This window comes from Ambystoma mexicanum, chromosome 1q (genome assembly GCF_040938575.1).
Source record: "Ambystoma mexicanum isolate Mex_15411 chromosome 1q, UKY_AmexF1_1, whole genome shotgun sequence".
NCBI classification, from domain to species: Eukaryota; Metazoa; Chordata; class Amphibia; order Caudata; family Ambystomatidae; genus Ambystoma; species Ambystoma mexicanum.
The window spans coordinates 43,087,269-43,100,008 of record NC_090922.1 but is presented as its reverse complement, the minus strand read 5'-3'; the positions used below and the strand labels follow the sequence as shown (position 1 = coordinate 43,100,008).

General features: G+C 52.3%; 1 protein-coding gene across 5 annotated transcripts in view; it reads right to left on the bottom strand.

Moving 5' to 3' along the window:
* Window positions 1–12,740, bottom strand: part of IST1 (IST1 factor associated with ESCRT-III) — a 615,340-nt gene that overhangs the window by 435,006 nt on the left and 167,594 nt on the right. The window lies entirely within an intron of this gene.

Below are 12,740 nucleotides of genomic sequence, written 5' to 3'. Positions count from 1 at the left end.
TCAATGCAGATAACAATTGTCTCCCACTTCACATCTCTTTCTGGGAGAGTTGTACCCAATTTGCCTTGGTATTTCCCTTCTGCTGATTTGACAATATGGGTTATAATAATCTAATTGGTATCCCTGTTTGGGGGGAGTTCTGCCCAATGTGTCTCTGACTTTGGCAATGCAGATTACAATGTTCCCCTATTTGGCACCCAACATTAGGAGAGTTGCGCCTAGTTCACCTTAATTCAATAGTTCAGTATTCAAAATAATTGTCATCAACTAGTGGTCTCCTTCGGAGTGCCCAGGGGTCACCCGTCTCAGGCCACCTCATCGATATACCTTGGCATCCCCTTCTGACTCGCCGGTGTTACCTCTTCTCTCTTTGGGACCTCTTCTGCTTCTGACAGCTCCTCTCGGTCTGCCGCCTTGCACGCCAACCTATGGAGCTCTCTCTCCGGTGTCAATGTAGCACCGGAGTAGCTCACAGCATGTTGGGAGCGTCTCTCCCAGACGGCATGGGTTTCTTCAATAACTCTTCCTGCTGCGTGTACTCTGCATGGTCACGTTGTCCCGAGCTCTGCTACGTCTACTTCACAGCGTTCAGCTGCTGCTGCTGCCACAACGCCATCAGCTTCTGCTTGTTTCTGCTGCTGCTTCTCTCGTACTTGAAAAGCCTTCAAGTTTTTAAAGGTCCCACTTAGGCGTACTGCATTAAAACAACTAGACCCCTCATACTATTACATTAACTCTGGGCCGCTCTTCCTCGTCTCAGTACTAATGTTCTTACTTGTTTTATTCTTAGTTAATCCAATCTGGGCTCACCAGTCAAAGTCTTTGATGATTCCCTGCCGGCCTGAACTGGCATGGTGGGTTTGATAGCCTTTCTCGGCTCTTTCGAGAGACCAGGAGGGGCCGGCCTTTGAAATAACATCCTTCATCTTTTGACAGATCTTTTCCCATACGGCCGCCGAGGCAGTCTTATCGGGAAAACGTACCTGTCTTTGATCAGGTGAGGAGTCGAGCAGCGAGGAGTGATGGGGTCTCTGCTTCGATTTTTTTCATGAAGTCGAGGATAAAGAATGACGCAAATCGCTCCTAAACCTTGACCGCTTACAATGCTTTCCAGCGATTTGTCCCCTGCAGAACTTCTACCTCTGATTTTCTCTGCGAAGGAGTAGAGGACGGAGATTTGAAAACCGACCGGCCCAGGGTGAGTTTCGACCTTCTCTCTTTTAGGGCCTGGCTGGTCATCGACTGGCAGGAGCAGCACTCAATGACTATGTGCTCCTTACCGAGGCACCAGAGACATTATGTACGGATCAGTGATCGACATGTTGTATTCACAGTCCACACATCTCTTTAAAAAAAAAGATTTGCATAGAAAGAATCGCTGAGGCGAGTAGAACCGTTCCAAGGGTGCTGTCCAGTGCATGCTATTTATACAATCAAAGACGTCACGACCGGATGCAAAACCATTGAGGGACATTGACTATGTTGCACAGCGCCCGTTGCTGTTGAAATATTTCCATGACTGCAAGCAGGATATCGGTATATCAAAGATGAGGGATCCGTGGTAGGACACAATCCATAAGAAGCATAATGCTCACCTCCATGTCTTTACTAGAATCAAGATTTCCAGCAAGTTATTATGGAAAATATTAATTATGAATCTTAAGAAATTGTCACCTCTAAGATTAACGATTCAACAAGAGTATGGGAGCCCCTCTACTGAGAAAGAACATAGTTCAAATAACCAGTTAAATTGAATTTCTTTCACTCAGGAGGGTCTACAACTACGCTTCAGCTCAATGCTAAACATGTTCGTTCTCAGTAGAGGGGCTCCCGCACCCTTGTTTAATTTGAAATGAATCTCAATGCAGTAGTGCTGAGTGAAAGTATGTATTGAGCTCCATGTAGCTGCTTTTCAAATACTGTCTAAAGGGACATTTGCAATTTGCAATGAAGGCCAGAGTGGCTCCTGTGCCTCTTGTGGAATGAGCCCTGGGCGTAAAAGGCAGTGTCTTATTTAATAGGGAATAGCACAGTTGTATACATCCACCTAGAGATGGCATTCTTTGAAATGCAGTGACCTTCTCTGCCTGTCGCTATGGAGACAAGCAGCTGATCTGTTTTTCCTTAGAGGTCTGGTCTTGTCTACGTAGTAGAGGACCGCTCTTCCTCACATCTAGTGTGTGGAGTTTTACCTCCGCTGAGCTGTTGGGTTCCTGCAAGAAAGCCGGTAGCTCAAATGACTAGTTTACAAGGAATTTAGGGGAGAACCTAGGGTGAGTATGTAAAACCAGCTTGTCTTTGTGTACAACAAAGAAAGGATCCTGCACTGACAATGCTTGAATTTCACTAACTCTTCTTATGGAGGTTATAGCCACTAAGAAGGCAGTTTTATAAGTCAGGTGCTTGAGACTAGACTTGTGCATAGGCTCAAAAGGGGGTCCCATGAGCTTAGCGAGTACCACATTGAGATCCCATCCTGGCGGCGGGTTAGAAATTGGAGGGTGGAGTCTCTTTACTCCTACCAGGAATGCTTTGATGACCGGTACTTTCCACCATGAGACCTTATTATGGGAAGTCGTGTAGGCTGATAAAGCCGTCAGGTGGACCTTTAGGGGGTTGAATACTAATCCTGCATCTAGCAAATGGGGCATATAAGTTAGAATGTGGGATGCAAGTACATTCTATGAGGTTAATTTGTTTCGACTGGCACCAAATTACGAATCTTCTCCATTTGTCAAAGTAACAGTGCCTAGTGTTTGGTTTTCTTGAATCTTTCAATATATCCATGCATCTCTGTGGCAGGTTGAGATGTCCGAACTCTACGACCTCAGGAACCATACTGCCATGTTCATTGAGTGAGGCTGTGTGTGCACTGTTAGTCCCCCGTGCTGAGTGAGTAGGTTGTACTTGCACAGGAGTTTGATGGGGTCGCACATTGCCAGTTTGCGCAGATGTGGATACCATGGCTGTCTTGCCCACATAGGAGCAACTAGGATAAGCGTCATCGGTTCCTGGTGGATCTTGTTCACCACTTTCCCCATGAGAGGTGTTAGGGGAAAAGCGTGAGCAAATTTCCCTGACCAGTTCATCCATAGGGCGTTCCCCTTGGAGCCTGGCTGGGGCAACCTGGATGAAAAGTCTGGGCTATTGACTGTTTTTGTAAGTGGCAAATAAGTCTATTGTGGGGAAACCCCATTGAGAGAAGGAACAAGTTACTTACCTGTAACTGTTGTTCTCCAGCATGGGTCTGGCATGGATTCACATGCTCATGAATATTCCCCGTCGTCAGGCTGGGAATCCTCGGTAAAGAAAAAATCAGTATCAGTTTTGTTTCTGATCTGACTTTCGTAGTAGTAACCAATCACTGACTTCTGCGTCATACTGACCGCAGCCAATGACTGCCTGCTCCCTAAGCCCCGCCTCTGGCAGCCATCCTCAGATTTGGTAGCACGTGAAGTGGCAGTATGACCAAGTGAAGAGCCGCAGAGGGGTAGGAGAGAGGGTTCGCATGTGAATTCATGCCAGACCCATGCTGGAGAACAACAGTTACAGGTAAGTAACTTGTTCCCTCTCCAGCATGGGGTCTGGCATGGATTCACATGCTCATGAATAAGAGAATACATAGCAGTACACACATGCACAACCACGTGAGGTGGCAACAGGCTCAACATTAAGCAATACAACTACTCAACTTTAAGTGTCTCTTACCTCCTCACCAGGCTCACCTTAGGCGAACAGGTTGCGCAGCACTGCTTGGCCGACCCTGGACTCCTCCCTGGAATCCCGGTCGACGCAGTAGAATTTCGTGAAGGTGTGCGTCGACCTCCACGTAGCAGCCCTGCAGATGTCCAGCAGGGGCACATCAGATAGGAACTCTGTGGTAGCTGCGATCGCTCTGGTGGAATGGGCTCTCGGACGGCCGGGCAGCAGTCGGTTTGCCAACCGATGACAGTACATGATACAGCCAGAGAGCCATCTGGAAATGGAAGCCTTTGAGAGCCTTCCCCTGATTGACAGGTCCAAAAGTTCACAAAAAGTTGTGACGTCTTCCGAAAGCTCTTCGTGCGGTCCACGTAGAACTTCAGCGCTCTAGCCACATCCAGCGAGTGCAAAGTCCTCTGCCGGCGACGAAGGCGACGGGAAGAAAACAGGCAACACCAAGGGTTCGTTGAGGTGGAAGTCCGACGGCACCTTGGGCATGAAGGAGGGGTGCGTCCTGAGCACTGTCGTGAAAAGTCAAGCACGGGGGCTTGCAGGAAAGGGCATGGATCTCTCCCACTCGTCGTGCGGAGGTGATGGCCACAAGGAACGCTGTTTTCCACGACAAGAACTTCAACGAAGCTGAGTGCAGAGGCTCGAACGGAGGTCCCATGAGCTTGGTCAGCACCACGTTGAGCTCCCACGCCGGGGCCGGCGCCTTCACCGGCGGGAACGATCTGAACAGTCACTTCGTGAATTCCTTCACCAGATGATGAGACCACAAGGACATCCGTCCCGTGGTTCTGGTATATCGGGAGATCGCAGCAAGATGAATCTTGATGGAAGCGTGCGCTAGTCCAGCCTTGGCCAGCATCAGTAGGTACGTCAGTACTTGCAGAGCCGTAATCAGTAGAGGGTTAATATTCTGTGCGTGGCACCAGACAGAGAACCTCTTCCATTTGTGTCCGTAGCATTTAAGAGTTGAGGGCGCCCTGGCCTTTGCAAGAACCTCTCTGCAGTCGGGTGGTATGTCGTAACCTCCAAACTCTAGCGCTACAGGAGCCAGGCCTGCAAGTTCAGCGACTTCGGATCGTAATGGAGGATGGCGCCTCCTTCCCTGGAGAGAAGATCCGCGTCCACTGGCAGCTTGATTGACGGGGACATTGACAAGTCCAGAAGGTCCGGGAACCATATCTGCCTCGGCCACGCGGGTGCGACGAGTATCATCCTGCACCGTGACCTCTTGAGCTGGTTGATGAGCCGGATCAGCAACGGCAAAGGAGGGAATGCGTAAAGAAATAAGCCCTCCCAGGGGAACGAGAAAGCATTGCCCATGCTCCTCGGCTGGGGAAACCTGCTGGCGAACCTCCGGCACTTGGAGTTCATCGCCGTCGCAAACAGATCGATCTGGGGTGTGCCCCAGCGTCGGAAGAGGCGGTCCACTAGATCCTGTCGTAGTTCCCACTCGTGGCACGAGCGCAGCTCTCTGCTGAGCGAGTCGGCGATGGTGTTTTTTATTCCTGCCAGATGAAACGGCACCAGAAACATCCCTTGGGCAACGGCCCAATGCCACAGATCCTGCGCCTCATTGGACAGGGCTGGGGATCTGGTACTGCCCTGCTTCCTGATGTAGAACATGGTGGTGGTGTTGTCGGTGAAGATCCTCACCACCTTGCCCTTGAGGGACGGAAGGAAGGACCCGAGGGCCCAAAACACTGCACGGAGCTCCAGGACGTTGATATGGAGGGATTTCTCTGTCGGAAGCCAAAGGCCTCTCGCGTGCAGATTTTCGGTGTGCGCTCCCCACCCTTCCAGGGAGGCATCCGTGGTCACTGTCTTCTGGTGGCCCGGGGACTGGAAGTCCATGCCCGCCGTCAGATGCGCCTGGGTGCCCCATCACCGGATCGCTCGCCGGAAACTCTCGTCGAGTGTGATCCTTTCCTCGAAGCTGCCCGTCGTCTGGACCCAGCGAGCATCCAGGAACTCCTGCAACGTGCGCATCCGAAGCCTGCACAGGCGGATGAGATAAATGCAAGAAGACATCATTCCGAGGAGGGATTTGATGGACCTCACCTTGGCCGCGTCCGCAACCAGCATCCGCTGCACCTTGCCCAAGATGGCCCTCGTTCTTTCCTCCGACGGCGAGGCCAGAAGCGCCACTGTGTCGAGTTTCGCTCCCAGAAACAGTGCGTCTTGCACGGACACCAGGTGGGACTTGGCGTAGTTTATGGACAATCCCAGGTCTGTGAGTAGTTGGACGGTCCTCACCGTGTGTTCCGCGGCGAGCTCCCTTGTCTTTGCTCGGATGAGCCAGTCGTCCAGGTAGGGGTAGACGTGGATCCCCTCTAGGCGCAGCCGCGCCGCCAACGGTGCAAGGCACTTGGTGAACACCCTGGGTGCCGACCTCAATCCGAAGGGAAGGGCTCTGAACTGGTAGTGCCACCCTTGGATCACGAATCTGAGAAACTTTCGGTGTCCCCCTAGGATGGGGATATGGAAGCAAGCATCCTCCAAATCCAACGACGACAGGAAATCGCCCTCCTCCAGCTGACCCAGGACGTGCTGGAGGGTGACCATCCGGAACTCCTGCGCCTTGATGAATTTGTTCAGTCGTCGTAGGTCCAGGATGGGACGCCATCCTCCTGTCTTCTTCCTCTGCACGAGGAAGTATCTTGAGTAAACTCCGGAGCCCCGAAGCTTCTTTGGCTTCCTGTGACGAAGAACGGCCCGCTTGACGGTAGGTGGAAAATCCGCCGCCGGAACCTTTGGAGGCACCCTGCTTGCCTCCGGTGCTCCGAAAGGGCGGCCATCGTTGCTGGAGAACACCAAGAGCCCGGGCCGTCTCCGTGTCTGCCTTGATGGCTTGCAGGGAATCGTCCACTGTTTTCCCAAACAGGTTGTTCCCGTCAAACGGCATGTCCAAAACTCTGGTCTGCATGTCCTGCCGGAAGTCCGTTGCCTTGAGCCATCCACGCAGTCTAAGGCACACGCCGTTGCCCAACTGGCGAAGCCAGTATCAGCGATGTCAGTCGCTACCGTAATGGCGTGGTCCGACGCCACTTCCCCTTCCTGCAAGATCTCTAGGGCCTCAGCCCTCTTGTCGTCCGGTAGGAAATCCAGCAGGGGGGGCGATCTTGTACCACAACTCCCTGTCGTAGCGTGCTACGATAGCCAAGGCGTTGGCAGCCTTAATCGTCGTCGCTGCCGATGAGTTGACTGCGTCCCATCGTGTCCAATTTCTTTCCCTCGCCGTCCGGGGGGGAAGTTGACGTGGAGGCCGATGCCCCCCCTGCTTTCTTCCTGGCCGCCGCGGAGACGACTGAGTCCGGGGTCGGCTGTGCTCGAAGGCACAAGATGGCCGCGTCCGGGACCCGGTACCTCTTCCCGTACCGATCCCTTCTCGCAGGCGTTGTGGATGGGTTCTTGAGGAGGGAGAGACCCTCATCCCAGATATCGTCTAGTAGAGGTACAGCGAGGACCGTCTTCCTCTTTGTCTCGCGCCGTTGATAAAGGAAGCCTTCCTTCTTCTTCTCTTCCGGGCAGAGCTGGAAAAGCTTGGATGCCCTGGCGATCATGGCATGAAACGATCCAATCTCGTCGGGCGGGGAAGCCCGGGGAGGAGGTGACGACAGAGGATCCTCGCCGTAAACTTTTTCGTCTGTACCCATCGCGGCCGTGTCTGTCCCCGTGTCATCCCCCCGGGTTGTGGACGGGGAGGAGGACTGAGACGGGCGCGATGGTTGAAAAGGAGGTGGAGGATGAATCCTTCTCTTAGGAGGAGGGCTCCCAGAAGGGCCCGGCTCCGGGTCCCCCGTCGGGAGCGGTTCCTCCGTCGGTGGTAACGGCAATCTCGTCCTTATCTCCGAGCATAAGGACTGTATAGCCAACAAAATGGCCGCCAAGTTGTCTTGCGGCACTGGTTGAGGGAGTTCCGACGGGTGGACAGGAACCTCGTCGGTACCCTCGACGTTCTCGTCGTCCCCCTCGTCGGGGTCCCTCCCGACGGGCTGGTCTCCCTCCACGCCAATGCCGTGGCTTAAGACTTCGATCAGCTCCTCTTCAGAGGTTGAGACCGAATCCATGATGGCCTCCTGCCCCCCCTTTTCTTCTCCGTCGGAGGTTTCACGGGGCTCCTGTCGATGGGCTTGAAAGAGGACACCCTCCGCGGTGGCAGGGAGACTCTGGGCCCCGAGGTTGCCTCCACTGGTGTAGCCTCCACAGGCTGAGCCAGGGCCGCCGCAACTGTCTCGATAGAGGCCTTGGCCGGGTGGATCAAGACTTTTGCCACCTTAGGTGCGCTCACCGCCTTCTCCTTAGGGGGGGGGGGTTCACCACCTCGCTCCCCCTCCGAATTGGCCTTCGAGCTCGACCGGGGCCTCTCCAGAAGCTTCGCCGGGTGCTCGGACTTCCTCTTACCCGAGCCAGAGCCTTGGCTGGTGGTTGATGACGCCGGGGAGGTTGCGCCCTGCCTGGCAACCGAAGAGCCCGACCGTTCGGCGCTCCCGGTGCCCGCGGACTCGCAGTGCTTGGCCTTCTGTTGGGCCCCCGTCGCCGGGGCGCCCTCGAAGGTCTTAGAAGACCGCTCAGACGACGACTTCTTTTTCTCGCCTGACGGGCTCTTCCCTTCCAGCCAGTTGACGAGACGCAGATGGCGGTCCTTCATGGTCCGCTCCGACATGTTCCCGCAAAACTCACAGACCTTCTCCACGTGCGTCTTGTCCTCATATGCAGGCAGTAGAGGCAAAGGGAGTGTTCGTCCTCCTTGAAGACATTCTGAAGCTGGCATGCAGGGCAGACCCTGAACAGCTTCCCGTGCGTCTAGCTTCCCTTCTCCTGGGCCATGTCCGAGATGGGCCTGAGAAAGTTTTGGAGTCCTCCAAAAGCGTGGCTCGACGAAATCTTCACCCTTGAGGGGCGTAGAAGAATCCGACACGGGTCCCCGTTGATCGGATATAGAAACGGTGGAGCTGGAGGCTCTTTTGACCGAAAAAGAGAGTAATTTTCCTATGAAAAAAGCGCGAAAATGCACTAAAGCTCGAGAGCAATAGCACGAGGATCCCAACACTTGAACGTGCGGTAAAAATCTGAGGATGGCTGCCAGAGGCGGGGCTTAGGAAGAGGGCAGTCATTGGCTGTGGTCAGTATGACGCAGAAGTCAGTGATTGGTTACTACTACGAAAGTCAGATCAGAAACGAAACTGATACTGATTTTTCCTTTACAGAGGATTTCCAGCCTGAAGACCGGGAATATTCATGAGCATGTGAATCCATGCCAGACCCCATGCTGGAGAAGAGGTGTTCTACGACTTCTTCGTGTAGACGCCACTCGTGTTCCTCTGGTAGGGGATCTCTGATCAATGAGTCTGCCAGAGAGTTGAGTTCCACTGGAACATGCTGTGACGACAGGAACATCTTCCGTTTGAGTGCCCATTTCCAAATTTGCTGCGCAAGTCTGGGCAGATTTGGAGAACTTGTGCCCCCTTGTTTGTTGATGTAAAACATCTCTGTAGTGTGGTCTGTCAAGATCTGCACAGATTGGTTCGTTAAATGGGATTTGAATGCCCGAAGGGCTTTGAATACTGCCAGAATCTCTAGCAGAATGATGTGGTTCTGAGCTGCAGTGCGAAACCACAGACCCTGAGCTGTGTGGTGATTGTAGTGAGCCCCCCCAACCCGCTAGAGAGGCGTCTGTCGTGACAATCGCCTGTATCTCTGGATCTTAGAAGGGTTTCTACTTCATTAGATTTTCCCTTGTCCACCAGCTAAGATTTTGTACAAGTGTTGGCAAAACGACCACTAGATCGTCCCACTGACCACTTGCCTGACACCACTGTTTCGCCAACCACTCCTGCATGGGTCGCATGCGCAGGCACGTATGAAGAACCAGGTAAATGCAAGATGCCATCATGCCTATTAAGCTTTGCGCACACTTATCTGGCGGCCGGCCTGATAATACGGTATTTGCAGTAACACATTTTGTACTCTTTCCTCTGACGGAAAGACAAACCCCTCTTGTGTGTTTAAAACAGCTCCTAGGAACTGTTTTGAAGTGCTTGGCACTAGGCTTGACTTTTTCTCGTTGATGGAGAAGCCCAATTGAAAGAGAAGGTCGATTGTTCTTTGAATTTTTTGTCTGCAAATTAAGGGGTACTCCCCTGTAATGAGCCAGTCGTCCAGGTAAGAGTACACTGGGATTGCCTCAGTGCGCAGGTTCACTGCCACCACCGCCAGTACCTTTGTGAATACCCTTGGAGCAGAGGCTATTCCTAAGGGCAGCACTTGAATTGGTAGTGCTGTTTCGCTATCTTGAAACGCAAGAATCTTCTGTGCGCTGGGAACATTGACATATGAAAATAAGCATCTTTCATATCCAGTGTTGCCATGTAATCCCCCTTTTTTAGTAGAGGGATTTCCTCTTGTAGCGTAGCCATACAGAACTTTTGTGGTTTGAGATACTTGTTTGCAGGGCGCAAATCTAATACTGGGTGCATTGTTAGATCTTTCTTTGGCACAAGGAAGTAAGTTGAATAAATACCCCTGTTTACCTGGTTGGCCGGGATGACTTTGATGACGTCCTTTATTAGAAGTGTGGCTATCTCCTCGAGAAGGATACGCTGGTGTTCTTCTGAGTGGATCTTTTATCGTGGGGGGTGGTCGTGGAGTCGTTGGAGGAGTTCTATACCGTATCCGCCTGCTACTGTGGAAAACACCCATCTGTCTGAGGCGATTCCCTCCCATGCATGGGTGAAGCTGGAAATGCGCCCTCTTAATGGAGAGGCATGGGAGGGCACCTGACGCTGAATGTCACTGCTTTTGAGGTGGTGTGCGACCTCGAGCGGGGTTGCCCCTCCCCAACCACGACCTGTGCGCTGTCCTCTAGGATAGCCCTGGGAGGACTGCCCTTTTATTTCCCCAGGAGGAGCCCTGGTTTTGACTGTAGTTGGATCCCCGTTGAGAACTTTGGCCACGAAAACGGCAAAAATTGCCATTACCCTTCTGGCATGGAGGCTTGTTGGTGAGTTGGCCCAATGATTTAAGCGCGTCATACTCATCCTTGGCTGTCTTACGGGCGTCTGACGGCCTTGCCGAAGAGCACATTGGGTTCAATAGGCATGTTTATTAGGGTGGCCCGCGTTTCTGGTCTGAAACCCGACTGGCGCAGCCACGCATGCCGTTTAATAACAGCACCCTGAGCAATGATTCTTCCGGCATTGTCCGCCGCGTCAAGGTTGATCTTAAGTAAACAGCTTGACACTGCCCTCCCTTCTGCAGCCACCTGTGCTAGCTGGGACTTCAGTGGCTCTGGGGCAGACGAAAGTAAAGCCAACACTTCCTCTCATTTGTGGCAGTTGTAACTGGCCAAAAGTGTTGCATTGTTTGCAATTCTGGTCTGATTAGCCGCAGAGGAAGTGACCTTTCTACCCATGGTGTAAATCTTTTTGCTTTCCTTGTTGGGTGGGGCCTCAGAGGAAGCAAGGGGGGTGCCCGCTCTTTTCCTAGTTGTAGTTATAACTAACGAATCCGGCTTCAGCTGCCCTCTAATATACAATGGGTCTGAAGGTGCAGGTTTAAATAGCTTTTCTACACGTGGGTTTACAGCCTGTGTAAGGTTAGGGGCTTCTAATGACGGTAGTATCCTGCACTGCACTGACTTCAGTAGAGGAATAAACTGCGCCACTGTTTTCTTGTCCCCAAGGATCTGTTCCACAAAGTCCTTATCCTCCTGTACCTCCTGGGTGTCAATTTGAAAGTGCTCAGCCGCCTTGGCTAGCATCTCATTAAGAAGGGTTGGTTATCAATAGGAGAATCAACAATTGTAGGGTCTTGATCAATAGGAGAGTCTATAGGGTACATGTTGGCCTCTGGCTCAGCCTCTTGGTCCTCATTATCCCCATAATAAGGGTCTGCTGTATCCTAATCATCGGACTGAGGGTCAGCTGCCTCTAAAATAGAGATCTTTGTGCTCTGATTCTGGGTCATAGAGTTATATGACTGTGCTTTGCAGTGGAACATCTGTATGAGACCTTTTAGAAGGGGGTTGAGTAGGTAGAGCAGAGACCTGTGACCCAGAGGGGGCTGAGGTGAGGGTAGTGGAGTGGAAACTCTGGAAGTATGCGGGGGCTTTTTCATAGAAATTGGCCATAAAGGTAATTCTCCTCATCACCCTGTCTAGGTCTTGTGAAGACCATTCTTTTGAACTTGGGATTACCAAAGGTGGTGAAGGAAGTCCTAAATCCTCATCTGTGGAAGGTATTACCTTAGATTTTTGTGAATCTTTATGAGATATGGGCCTAGTTTCTCTAGTTTTTTCCTTCCGAGGGTTTTTTCCCTAAGAGGGCTTTGATCCCTATGAGGTGTTTTTGAGGATTTCTTTCTGTGTTCTTTTCCCACTCCCTGGAGCCCAGAGCCGTGTGTATCTGACTTTTTGGTGCCTACTACCTGATCTGACGCTGAGCGTCGGATTTCAGAAGCGGGTAGGGCCGAGGCCTTGTCTGCGGACTATCGGCCCTCGGAGGGAGTTGTACGTGCGACACCCTTGGCGTCTTTCAACGGTTGGGCCTTGTCGTGCAGCGATCTCAAACGAGAGTGCCAGGGGGCAGGGACTCAACTGATCTTTCCATGGGTGTCGAACGTTGTCGATCGCTCGACCCATGTGTCGAGTCTCGACCTGGGGTTATGTGTTTAGTGGTAGATGTTTTTGTCGCAGCTCCGCTGCCGTGTGTTGTCCCTACAACAGTGCCGCCAGACTGTCCTCCGGGATCAGGGTCCTGCGCTTGGGTAGCTGAAGCTACCCCTCGCCTTCACCGTCCGAAACGGCAGCGTTGCCGCCATCCCTGAAAGCGCCTTCTTCCTCCATGGTCTCGAGCTACCTGGCATAGTGGGCCCAGCATTCTGTGGAGCGGTCCTTTAAAGTCTTGGGCTTGAAGAGCCTGCACGCTTGACAAGACGCCTCGACGTGGTCTTTTGGGAGACACAAGTTACACACTAAATGCTTATCGACCCTGGGAAATTTACGATTGCCCTTGGGGCAAAATTTAAAT